We start from the raw sequence: 11,317 nt of genomic DNA, 5'->3' as shown, positions 1-11,317 counted from the left end.
TTCTAACTTTTCTAATATAAATCTTATCATTTTACATCCTTATGATCTATTTCCTATCAATTAGGACCACTTTAGATGGCTTTAGATTCAAGAATATCAAATCTGGAAATTTTGGTTCGCGGGTACTGTTCACACAGAATCTCCAGAATTTTTGCTCAACTTTGCAAATTCATAATTAAATCTATAAAAATCCAAATTGAGTGCTTCCAAGTCTCACTGAAATATTATTAAGTTAAATTTAAAGGAAAAATAGTTTTAGAAACCAATTCTGCGCCGAACAGTACCATAATTGTACGGAACTTGACACCCTTCCAGAAGCTTAACACTGTTTCCAGATTTCAAACCCTAACTTTGAAAAATCACCATAAATCGTACACATATCCAAATGAAGTGTTCTACCCATGGATTTAAAGCTCACAGAGTGTACTTTAAGCATGCCAAAATTCAGAACCAGATATGAACAGTACTAATTAGAAAAAGCTATCAAATCAGCACGTAATTCTTCCAATTTTCACATAGATCCACTTGGATCTACCATACTTTGAGGTGTTCTAGCAAGATCTAACAACCAAACTCCCTTCCCCACTCATCAACCATTTCGACCAGCCATCAAAAGGGAGAGAAGACAGATTTTTCAACCTTAAAAGAGAAGAAAAACAAGACAAGAACACATCTAGAACCAAGATCTCACCTTGAATCCTTGATTGATGACCAAAGTTGATAGCTTTTCCTTGGTTCTCCTTCAAAACCCTCTCTTTTCCCTCTTCCTCTCACTTGGACGAAATTCCATCAGCAATTAGGGGGAGAAGAAGCTCATTAATGTGTACAAAATATCCCACCAACCATCATTAATGTTATGCCAAGTGTCATTAGCCTACTTAATCTTAATCCTCTCTCTTAATTAACTTAAATCATAATGTAATTAAATTCCAAAGTCAAGATCCTCTCCATTGGTAGCTTGACACTTGGAAAGCTTTAATTACCATCCATTAAAGGCTTGACAAGTGGCGACTTGTGGCTCAAGTAAAGTGCAAGACTCTGATTACTACCTTATCGGTGCACTTTTACTCCGGGTTTAACTTCTTTTCTCTAGTTACAGTGCTCTGGCCTCTGTAATTATTTTCTGTCAAATCCATAAATTCTTTTTAATTCTAGAGAGCATCTATGAATTTTCTTAGCCCATAACACTTCCTTTAAGCTTTGCATAAAATTCATTTACTAAAATACCCTTTTATCGGCAAAACCGGCTCTTTAATTTCTTAAAGCCACTCTACTGGCCTTTTGGTTGCGGGACTAATTTTATAAATTAGTACAACCTTTCAACCATTTAACCTCATTTTTGTATACACTTTTGAGGTCTCTTGCTATTTCAAATAATTACCTCAAACGGTATACTTTTTACCGGTTACAACCTCATAAATTCCATTTAAGCTGCCTCAGGGGTATTTTCATCTTTTCTCTTCATAGAAGAGTCTTAGAATATTATTTCCCATTTTCTGGGATTTTCTTGGAATTTTCTGTACACTCTTCCATTTTTGCCCTTACTGGTCATAACTTTTTGAATTTACGGTTTTACCCCTGCTTAAGCCTAACCTCATAGAAGCATCTCTTTGAGGTTTTTAACTTACCCATTGGCCTGTATCTAGCCTCTGTTCTCTTTTTGGACCTTCGAGACTTTACTGGAGCCTCTAACCTTAATTATACTCGAGCCCCTGAAAACTTTTACTTTGCAGTTTAGTCCCTGAAACTGCTTTAACTTCCTTTCTCTTCTTTGGGACTTCTGCTCACAGGGGTCTGGTAACCTATTTAATTTAGGCTATTTTTGAAACTTCTAGGCCTAAAAGTCTGGATGTTACAATTCACATCTCGCTTTTTGAGCCTAGAGAAGGTCTTCTTGGAGGATCACCTCTTCCAACTCAAGCCATAGTTGATGTTGAAGCTGCTCTAAGGAGGAAGTATTTCCAGAGGAAGCTATGGTCCAGGAAATACCTTCTAGTCTCCCCATCAAATGTCTTTTATTGCACCCAAGGTGGCCAAAGGTATTCTTACTCCAATGGATTAGTTCATTCGTAAAGCTGTTGATGTTCTCAGTCCAATTTACATCGGGCTCCCACTTGTCTCTGAGTAACCTGCTAAAATCATTGTGGAGCACCTAAGGAGCATTAAATCTAAAAGGACAAGAAATATTTGAACGAGAAAACATACCTGGTCTTAATTGAAGAAGGATAGGGCAGTGATTAGATTTGAACCAGGGAAGATGTTTCACCATAGCATTGATATAGATAGTTCTAGCTTTAGTGTTATATAAGATGGGGTCAATTCTGCTCTCACAGCCCTCTCTTTTCCAAGTGAAGAATGGTCCTATACAACCCATGTCTGTGAGCTTCATTACCTCTACCTAGTTTGAAAACTTGCCCTTTCTTTTCTTGTACTTTTTCCAGCGTCGTTTAGCCACATCACCATTCTCCGATGCTCCTCTGCCTCCTTCACTTTTAGAGAGAATTTCTATCATCTTTTGATGTGCTACGACTTGCTTTTTTTCCCCTGTTTCTTTTCTTCTATTGTTCATCTTTACATTCACCATGAACAAAATGCCAACATCATAAAAAAAAAAAATCATAGCCAACTGTTATTCCTCCCTTCAAATCAAATGTTACTAAAAAAAACCATAAAAATTGTTATTTTAGAAAAAATTCATTATTCTAAGCTTAAGAAACAACAATTTTATATGGCCTCCTTTTAACTAGATGTTTTCTATTATCTTAATTGATTGGCGTGCAATTTTTCAAAATTTTTTTATGGGTTTTGTGTAATATTTTTATTATTCTAATTTTTGCCTATAGTAAAATATACAATGTTTTCTGCGTTTTTGTATCTTCTTTAGCAAGAATTTTCTTTTATAAATCCAAGGAGTTGTATATTATCATGTTCCTCTATAATTCGGGAGTGAAAAGCTAAAGAAAGAATAAGAAAAACAAAAAGTAGGAAAAAGTATAGACAAGAGGTTGAGCGCGTGAAAAAAAAAACACAAGAGAGAGAGGGAGAGAGAGTTTTTATAGTATGCAATGAGAAGGTATAAATATCATGATTAAATGAACAGTCAAGATAGGAAAGTGGAAGGAAATGGATGAAAAAGAAATGGAGAGGCCTTGTGCCACACAATCTACATAAAATTCAAAATTTTCCCTATATGCAGCAAATCTACTTTAAGAGTGCGTTTGGTATGCTAAAAATCTGGCTTTGGAAAAAGAAAATCAAAATTTTCCAGAGACTTGGTGCGTTTGGTTGGCTAATCTTCTAGGAAATAATTTTTCGGTAGCAGGCATTTTTCATCTACATAAAGGAAAATCAGTTCCCACCTTTTTGGGTGGGAACTCATTTTCCGGCACAAGTAGGCAAATGTGAAAGACATATATATCCCTCAAAACATATGTTATTGCTTTCTCCTTCTTCTTTTTCACCTATTGCTTCTTCTTCTCTCCTCATCTTTCTTTTTTTCCATCTCCTTTTTCTTTCTTTATCTTCATATTCATCACATCTTGTTGCTCTTCTTGACAAACAAAACATTTCATTCATTAAAAGGGAAAAAAAAACATCACCCAAGCTTGACCCATGAGCCTTTTAGCTCTTTCTTCAAATTTAGAATTTGCCAACTTTCAGGTCTATATGTAAATACTTTTGAAGTGAAACTTGTTATATATAAAAATAGGCTTAATATCTTTTTAACAATATCTACCTCAATAAAAATGTTTTCATATGAAAAGGATACGATTTTTTAAATCTAGTTCAACATTTGGTAGGAAAAATGTTTTTGACCCTCGCTTTTGGATTATTCGATGTTTTTGATGATGCCTCTGTCGTTAAAGCATTCAATTAAACTAGGTCCCAATAATTTGTAGTTTAGGATCGACCTAGGTCATTACTTCCAAGGAGCAAGTTATGGGTTCCTTTAGGTAAAAATTTAGGTGAAAAAAATACAATAAATTGGACCTCCACTAAAATGCAAAATTCTAATTCTAAATGGAAAATGTAATTGTCCTAAAAGCTATATGAAAATTAAATTAAACTAACTGAATGCAATGCAATTTTTGGGGGGATTTTTTTTGGAAAAAATTAAAATGATAAATGAAGAAAATTGACTAAAGAGCAAAGAAAATTAACAAGTAAAAATTGAGAAGTTCTCTTCGGTAAGGTAGAGGGGACAACTTAAGATTCGCATGGATTTAACCTTCATAACCTTAATTAGTTAATTAGACCAAAGGGAGGTGATAAGAGAGTGGAATTAATAAACTTAATTGCCTACTTGAAATAAAGGAAACCCTCAATTTCAAAACCCTTAAACCAATAGAGAACTCATAACAGTGTAAGGATGGCTAATTAAGCTTATTAAAACCAACGAAAATAATTTAAATTAATTCTGAAAATTATGTTTGAAATTATCCAATTAAACAATAAGATAATTGACCAACTTAATTAAATAATTAAGAGGTAAAAGAACCCAAATTTTGCAATTCAAACCACATTGATAATTAAACTCATAATGAAAACTCAATTATAAATTCAATTAACAATACAAGGGTTCATAAACATAAATTCCATCAAATGTCTCAACACAAGTAAAATCCAAATATCAATCCAATCCAAGAATAAAAGTAACAATCTAGAACTAAATTGTCTCACAAAATTACAACTTAAAATTATTTAAAACTAAATAATTTCAAGTCCTTGAATTAAAAAGATAAATGGAACATCACTCCCTTATGGTCTTCAAGTGCTAGTCCAAGGCTCAAGTCTCCTCCATGCTCCTCCCAAGTTGCCTCCCTAACAAACTTATGCTGCCATCAAAATGTCTCCTCCTCTAAAGTTGTTAGATGCCATAGCCATGAATGATGAGGTGTAGATGAGAATTTGGCCAAGGAAGAGACGTTAATTGATGATGATGAGAGGTGATAATAATTGTTGGGTGAATCAAAGAACGTGTTGTCCCCTTGTTTCGGTGACTATGGAATGAATGTAATATAAGGTATATGGCATGTCAGACTAATTCACGTTGAACGGAATCCGTGTGGTTGAATGGAGAAGGATAAAACAAAAGGTGATCTTAGGCGTGCTAGAGGGATTATTTTAGGGGGGAAAAGAAAATTTTCTTGGATCCAAAACTCAAGCCTATTAGTAATTAATTGACCCACTTGATATCAGTCATTGGATTGTGCTTAAATCCCACAAAACAATCTTGCACCATTGGATTTCCTATACGCTCTTTCTTGACCTACAAAAATTTAAGTGCATCCATCAATATAGATTATATCCAAATATAATCAAAAATTAAATATCAGATATGCACAAAAATTAGGCAAGAAGTTGCAAAACTTTCTAAAAATAATCTTTCTAAAAATATGAGACTTGTTTCTAAAGAAATAGAAAAATTAATTCCAAGTCAAAAATAGGAAATCACAAAATATTTATATTGTTAATCCAAAATCTCAATTTTTATGCAAAATCCAAAAATCAACCAATTTATCCAATAATGCATAAAAATCCAATTAAGCTCAAAATTATCATTTAAATCCTAAATTAATATGGGATAAAATGTATAAAAATTGGACTTTATCAGTTTTCTATAATTTTTGAGGACATATAAAGCCATATGTGTCCTCCTTTTCTTCTTCCCTGCATGTGCGACTAAAAAGGTCTGTTATTCTAATGAAAAAGAAGTTAGCACCTTTGAGTATAACATAAAATATGAAAATGAAATTGTAACCTACAATATAGCTAGTTGCATAAAGAATGCATCTAGCTCCTCAAAATTTAGGAGCTCAATGAGGTTCTTTTTCTAGAGTGTGAAGTCATAGATAGTTCTGAGCCCATAGTCCCTAGTGACATATTAAAAGTCAGTGCCTCCTCTCTTTGGTCTACCATAGAATCAAGTAACACCAGAATTTCAAATCTTGAGGCAACATCTACATTAAGGGGCTTGAGCTTATGAGTTTTCTTCTTTGCCGCCTTCTTTGTTGCTGGCTTCTTTATCATCACCTTCTTTGCTATTAGTATTTGAAAAGTTTTCTTGGCCACGGAATGAAATTTTCTTTATCCTAGGCCAGTATTCGGACCTCATTAGTGGGGTTGGGCAGTGATATACCACCTTGACCTTTACAAACTTTATCCACCTTCACTTTCACCTGGTCCTTTGAAACTTTCTTGTAGTGGATTGTTGAGCTCATGCATACTCAACCATTAGCATCGAGGTGAGAGTTATCAATGTTCACGTAAGGAGCATAAGGCTATCCATTGTCTTAGACATGGTCGGGGTTAAAGTTAGGGTAAAATGATGGTTGTAGTTATAGCATCTGATTATTACTGCACTTTTCACTTTTTACCCATAGGTGAACTCTAAAATATGGAATGAAATTACTCAAGAAAAATTAAATAAGCTTAAATAAATTAAATGAACCTAAAAAAGAAGTCCTTACTAACTATGATGGTTCAAACACTCGAGGCATTTAGAAGCTGGCTATGCCCACATAGCTTGTTAGAACTTGGCATTAAACTCGTCATACCTTTTGTATCTCTTGTAACATCCCAAACTTTGAATATTAGGACTTAATATAAATGGCTGCGAGTTGAGTGATCATGGGCAGTCCTTGATAATATAATTTTTTTTTTGAATGTGGCTTAGAAACATTAAAGATAATGATTAAAAATGCTTGGATGAAATCTGAAACAAAAAATTTAGTAAGTAAAATTAATGAATAGATATTTAGAAGTCATTCTTCGTTGTCCTACTCACAGCTTTCTTCAATAGCCTTAGGAGTTTTGCTTTTCTAAGGAGCAAATGATCATATTTTTACATGTTTCTTTTTGCATTGCAAAGTAGACTTCTTAAGCTTTCCAACAAGTCCTAATTTATAATTTTTAGTGACTTGTGAAATTAATTATGAATTTTTGAAATCAAGTTATATACGTTGCATTTTTGGCTGTAGTGAATTGTATTTTAGCCATGGCGAATGGCCTAGAAACTTATATAAAATGGACTTTTGACCTAAATACATATTAGAAAGGGTAGAATTTACGGGTCGCTTGATTTTGCTTTATAAGGGTTTGATCTTGAAGCCCTAGGATGAAGTTCTAGCAACTCTAGACTTCCCAGTAAGTAAGTTTAACACTTGATCATCCCTCTCTACTTCCTCTGATTTACTCTTCGCTTGAAACTCCTAAGATCCAGGTAGGGATTTGGGAGTTTTCTATCTTTCTTATAAATCAGTTATAATTGATGATTCTAATAATATAATCTAAGCCAAAGAAACTTAGAAATTGAATCTAAATCATGGTATATATGTTATTACTCCAAGCTTTAGAAAAGTTGGATGAACTAGAATTCTGAGTAACAATTCAGAAACCTTAGAAGGGAGTTATGAGTTGAAATTTAGTATGTAGTTTACCCATAAGATACTGTAGTAACATATATTTTTTTGTTTGTAGATTTGAAATTTGGTTTGATGATCCCAAGTTCAGGGTCTTGATTTGTGACTCATAAGCATGTGCTGGATACCAAGTAATGTGAATTCTTACTCATTTCTTCTGTTGGCTTCTCTAGGAGGACTTTTAATTAAATAATCACCTTTAGGATCAATTTTAAGTTTTTTGAAATACAACAACTATGTATAAAATTGGCTAGAAAATTGTTTGCAACTGATAACTAAACTTGCTTAATTGAATGCTAGGAAAGTAACAAAGTTTTGGAACTATAGGGCTGGATACAAGCTTAAATTAATGATTTCTGGATCGTTTTTAGATTTTGATGGTGAATTATGGTGTTTTCCATGGTGAGGAGGTTAAGTCTTTTATCCTGTCTGTTCTTACTCTTTCTGTGTTTATGCGATACTTATCTTTCGGATGAATATGATATGACAGCATGCTGATAACTAGAACAATATGTTTATGCCTCGATTACCTGAGAATACTATTATATGGTATGATGTTAATTATCCGATATGAGTAAGGTGTGTTTTGAATCTCATTTGATATATGTTCTTGTGATATCTAATGAGAATTGAGAAATGCTATAGTTATGATTACTTGCTTTCACACTCGAGAAAAGTGTTGTGATGGAGACTGATATATATATATTATTGTGTGGTTTGCCTCCATAGAGTGCACTATGGTTGGCCTCTTGAAGAGGGCATTACACCCTTATTTGTGATACTCTAGGAGTACTACAGGGCAGTATACCCTCTAGCATACTAGGTAGTAAACCCATTAGAGTAGCATACCTCTTTTCTAGAGGAGCCCATGGTCTGTGTGTACTCTGTTGACTTTGGCCAATCCGCATCACACATGTGGGAAGCTTGTAAGAGTCACTAGTCACATGGTTAGGACTCAGCCCATGGGTTCAAGTCAGCAGATATAAAGAGGACATAAGATGAGAATTGAATGATTAATAATAGATAATAAATGATGAATAAAGCATACATGTCTATTGATATTTATTTTACCTTATATGTTCATGATACCTGTTACCTATTATGTGATAGTAATGTGTTTAATGTCTCTTTTAATTGTTAGTCCCACTTGACGCCTCTTACGGGTGTTGGTAGTTGAGATGGGTAGGAATTTGTTACTGAGACAGTGGTATTATTCTGTTACATCTATCTTTTTTAGGTAAGAGTAACAGAAGAGCAAAGACGGGGAAGGAACTAGAGGCGTGAGGTTACTTTCATTAATGACCATGCTCTGAACTTTGTTCACGCTTATTTATTGTTTATTTTCCACTTATGACATCCTTATGCTTTTTTTTTTATTCTCCATCTTGAAACTATTTATCTATTTTGAAATATAAAGTTCCTATTAAGAGCCTTGAGGATCTTGGATCCATGATTGAGCATGACTGAGGATTGCTTTGAAATAAACTGAATCTAGTATTGTTATATTATTTGTTACCAACTATGTCAATTAGATACATAGGAGACTTTTTATGACCATGTTAGGGGTATAATCCTTTTCTAACACATTTGTGCATAAGAGGTAAGCAGGACTCTTTTTATAACCATGATATATTGTATTGTTGCCAGATTGCTTTATCTTTTTATATCATGTTTATATGACAGTGAAAAAGAAATTTAGAGTAATTTTTATAACCCATTTTCTTTAATTATCATGGTAATGGTGTTGGTATTCCTTGTTTGTGTTAAGTTTGGCAAGTTTCTAGTTAGGTTGTTACATCTTCACTTCATATTCTTCACTTAGTTGAGCTTGAACCTTCTTTGTTTCTTCTTTTAATTGCTAGTCGAGCTCTTCTTTAGACACTAGGCCTGTGGAGGATGCATTGGTGCTTTGCAAAGCATGACCAAAGACCTATTTAATATCCCTTTTAGGAGCTCCTCTAATTAGATTGAGGTGGTTAGGCCTTCCAATAGTAGTTGCCGAGATATCCATTCGTCCATAAGGAACAAATTATTAGGATTCTTGCTCTTTAAGTGTATCTTCTAACATATAAGTAATCAATTTAAGATAATTGAAAATCACATAATCATATATAATGTTTTATATCTAATTTAATTATTCACAATCCTCTCAACTACTAGCCCTTCTTAATCTTTGTAGCCTTCTATTTTTTTTTTGACGAGATGGATTGGATAGGTGGAATGACTCAAGTAATGTCCAGTGCAGCAGCTTGTTGTGCAGCCTTCAACTGCCCATGATCATTGCACCCCACCCGAGACATGAGATATGGGCATACAATTTGCTCAGATATCTACTTGTTCTTCTTACTTAGTTCCCATGAAAATGAAACAAATTTAGTTTAGTTAATTAAAATATCAATTCATTAATAACTATGTTCATATCTCCTAAATATTTGACTGGCTATTGTTTAAGCACTTCACATAAGAATAACAATATAACCCATCACTTTTAATAGATGCATTTTTCTAAGCAAATTCTAGAAACCTTTCAATCCTATCCTTATATTCTTTATTAATTCTATTGCCTATATGCAACTATGATCCATTGTTCTATATAGTCAATGAGCATAGTTGTCAAACTCAATTCTAGCTACTTAATTCAAATATTATTTTATTTGAATCAAATAAATCAAATAATTAAGTATTGGTACATAAATAGACTTGACTAATACTTAATTATAAAATAAATGGGATGCCTTTTTATTTCAAAATAATTTTGACAGATTTTTCCCTTCAATATAAGGAATCCAAAAATTTCAAAACAATCAATTGTACAATCAATAGCAAAAAACAACAAATAAATTTTAATAATTGAAAGCTAAATGCATATTGATCATACAAAACTCTAAGCTAACAAACCCTATTCCACAACGTTTTCAAAAATCTCCTTTTAGAGTAAAAGTTCTGAGTTCAAAACAAAAGCTCAAATAAATTCGGTTATCTATGAAACTTGACGTGCAAATTTCTTTTTAACCAAAGCTTTTACATCGTTTACTACGCTACTTTAAATGTATGATTTATTTGTTGTAAATACCTCTAGTAGTGTAATACATGATTTAAAACATGACCCCTCTTGTAATTTTTAATTTGTTGAAATTGTAAAAAAGTTGTTGTAAATGGCATTGATAAAGTGGTGAAATTCGATAAAAGTGGTGTAAATTAGTAATGAAGCAAATGATTTTTAACAGAGTAATTTACTTTGATTTTTCACAAGTGTTGAAGCGGTAAAAAAGTTTTAAATGGCATTGATCAACGTAAAAAAGTTGTGAATGTTGCTAGTGGTGTAATAAATAATTTTTAACAAGGCCTTTGACTTTGATAATTATTCTATATAATATTTTGCATTATATTAATAAAGAGGTTTATTAGCTCAATGGTCATTAAGTGCTTTGGGGTCAAAGGGGTAATCCCACGTGGCCTGGACAATCTTGGCAAACAAAAAAAATAGTTGCTAGAACTCAGGTGGCCGATTGATGGCAAAGTTGCCAATAATATTGTAAAAATCACCAACATTTCAAAATTTTATTTTGGTCATGAATATTGATTCGGAACTTTAAAAATTGGTGTCACAAATTTGGAATTTGAAATTTCAAATGGTATTTATTTGCCCTTTTCCTTTTGTAATATGGAAAACTCTTAATTGTTTTTCTTATAGTTAGTCTTGTTGTAAAATGAGAAACATTTTGTTATTTTACCAGCATAAAACAACGCAGTTTTATTTTTGTTAATAATTTTTAAAAAATTAAAAAAATCCTGCAAGAACCATATGCAAAATACGAATTAAAAAGCAAAATTCTAGCAAAAAGTCATTTGTCCAGAAATCAAATGGAGAAGAACCTCAGCAATAAAAAGAAAAT

This window comes from Neltuma alba, unplaced genomic scaffold (genome assembly GCF_004799145.2).
Source record: "Neltuma alba isolate B1F8T4 unplaced genomic scaffold, ASM479914v2 tig00007873_pilon, whole genome shotgun sequence".
In the NCBI taxonomy this organism is placed as follows: domain Eukaryota; kingdom Viridiplantae; phylum Streptophyta; class Magnoliopsida; order Fabales; family Fabaceae; genus Neltuma; species Neltuma alba.
Note: the sequence above shows the minus strand (reverse complement) of the source record.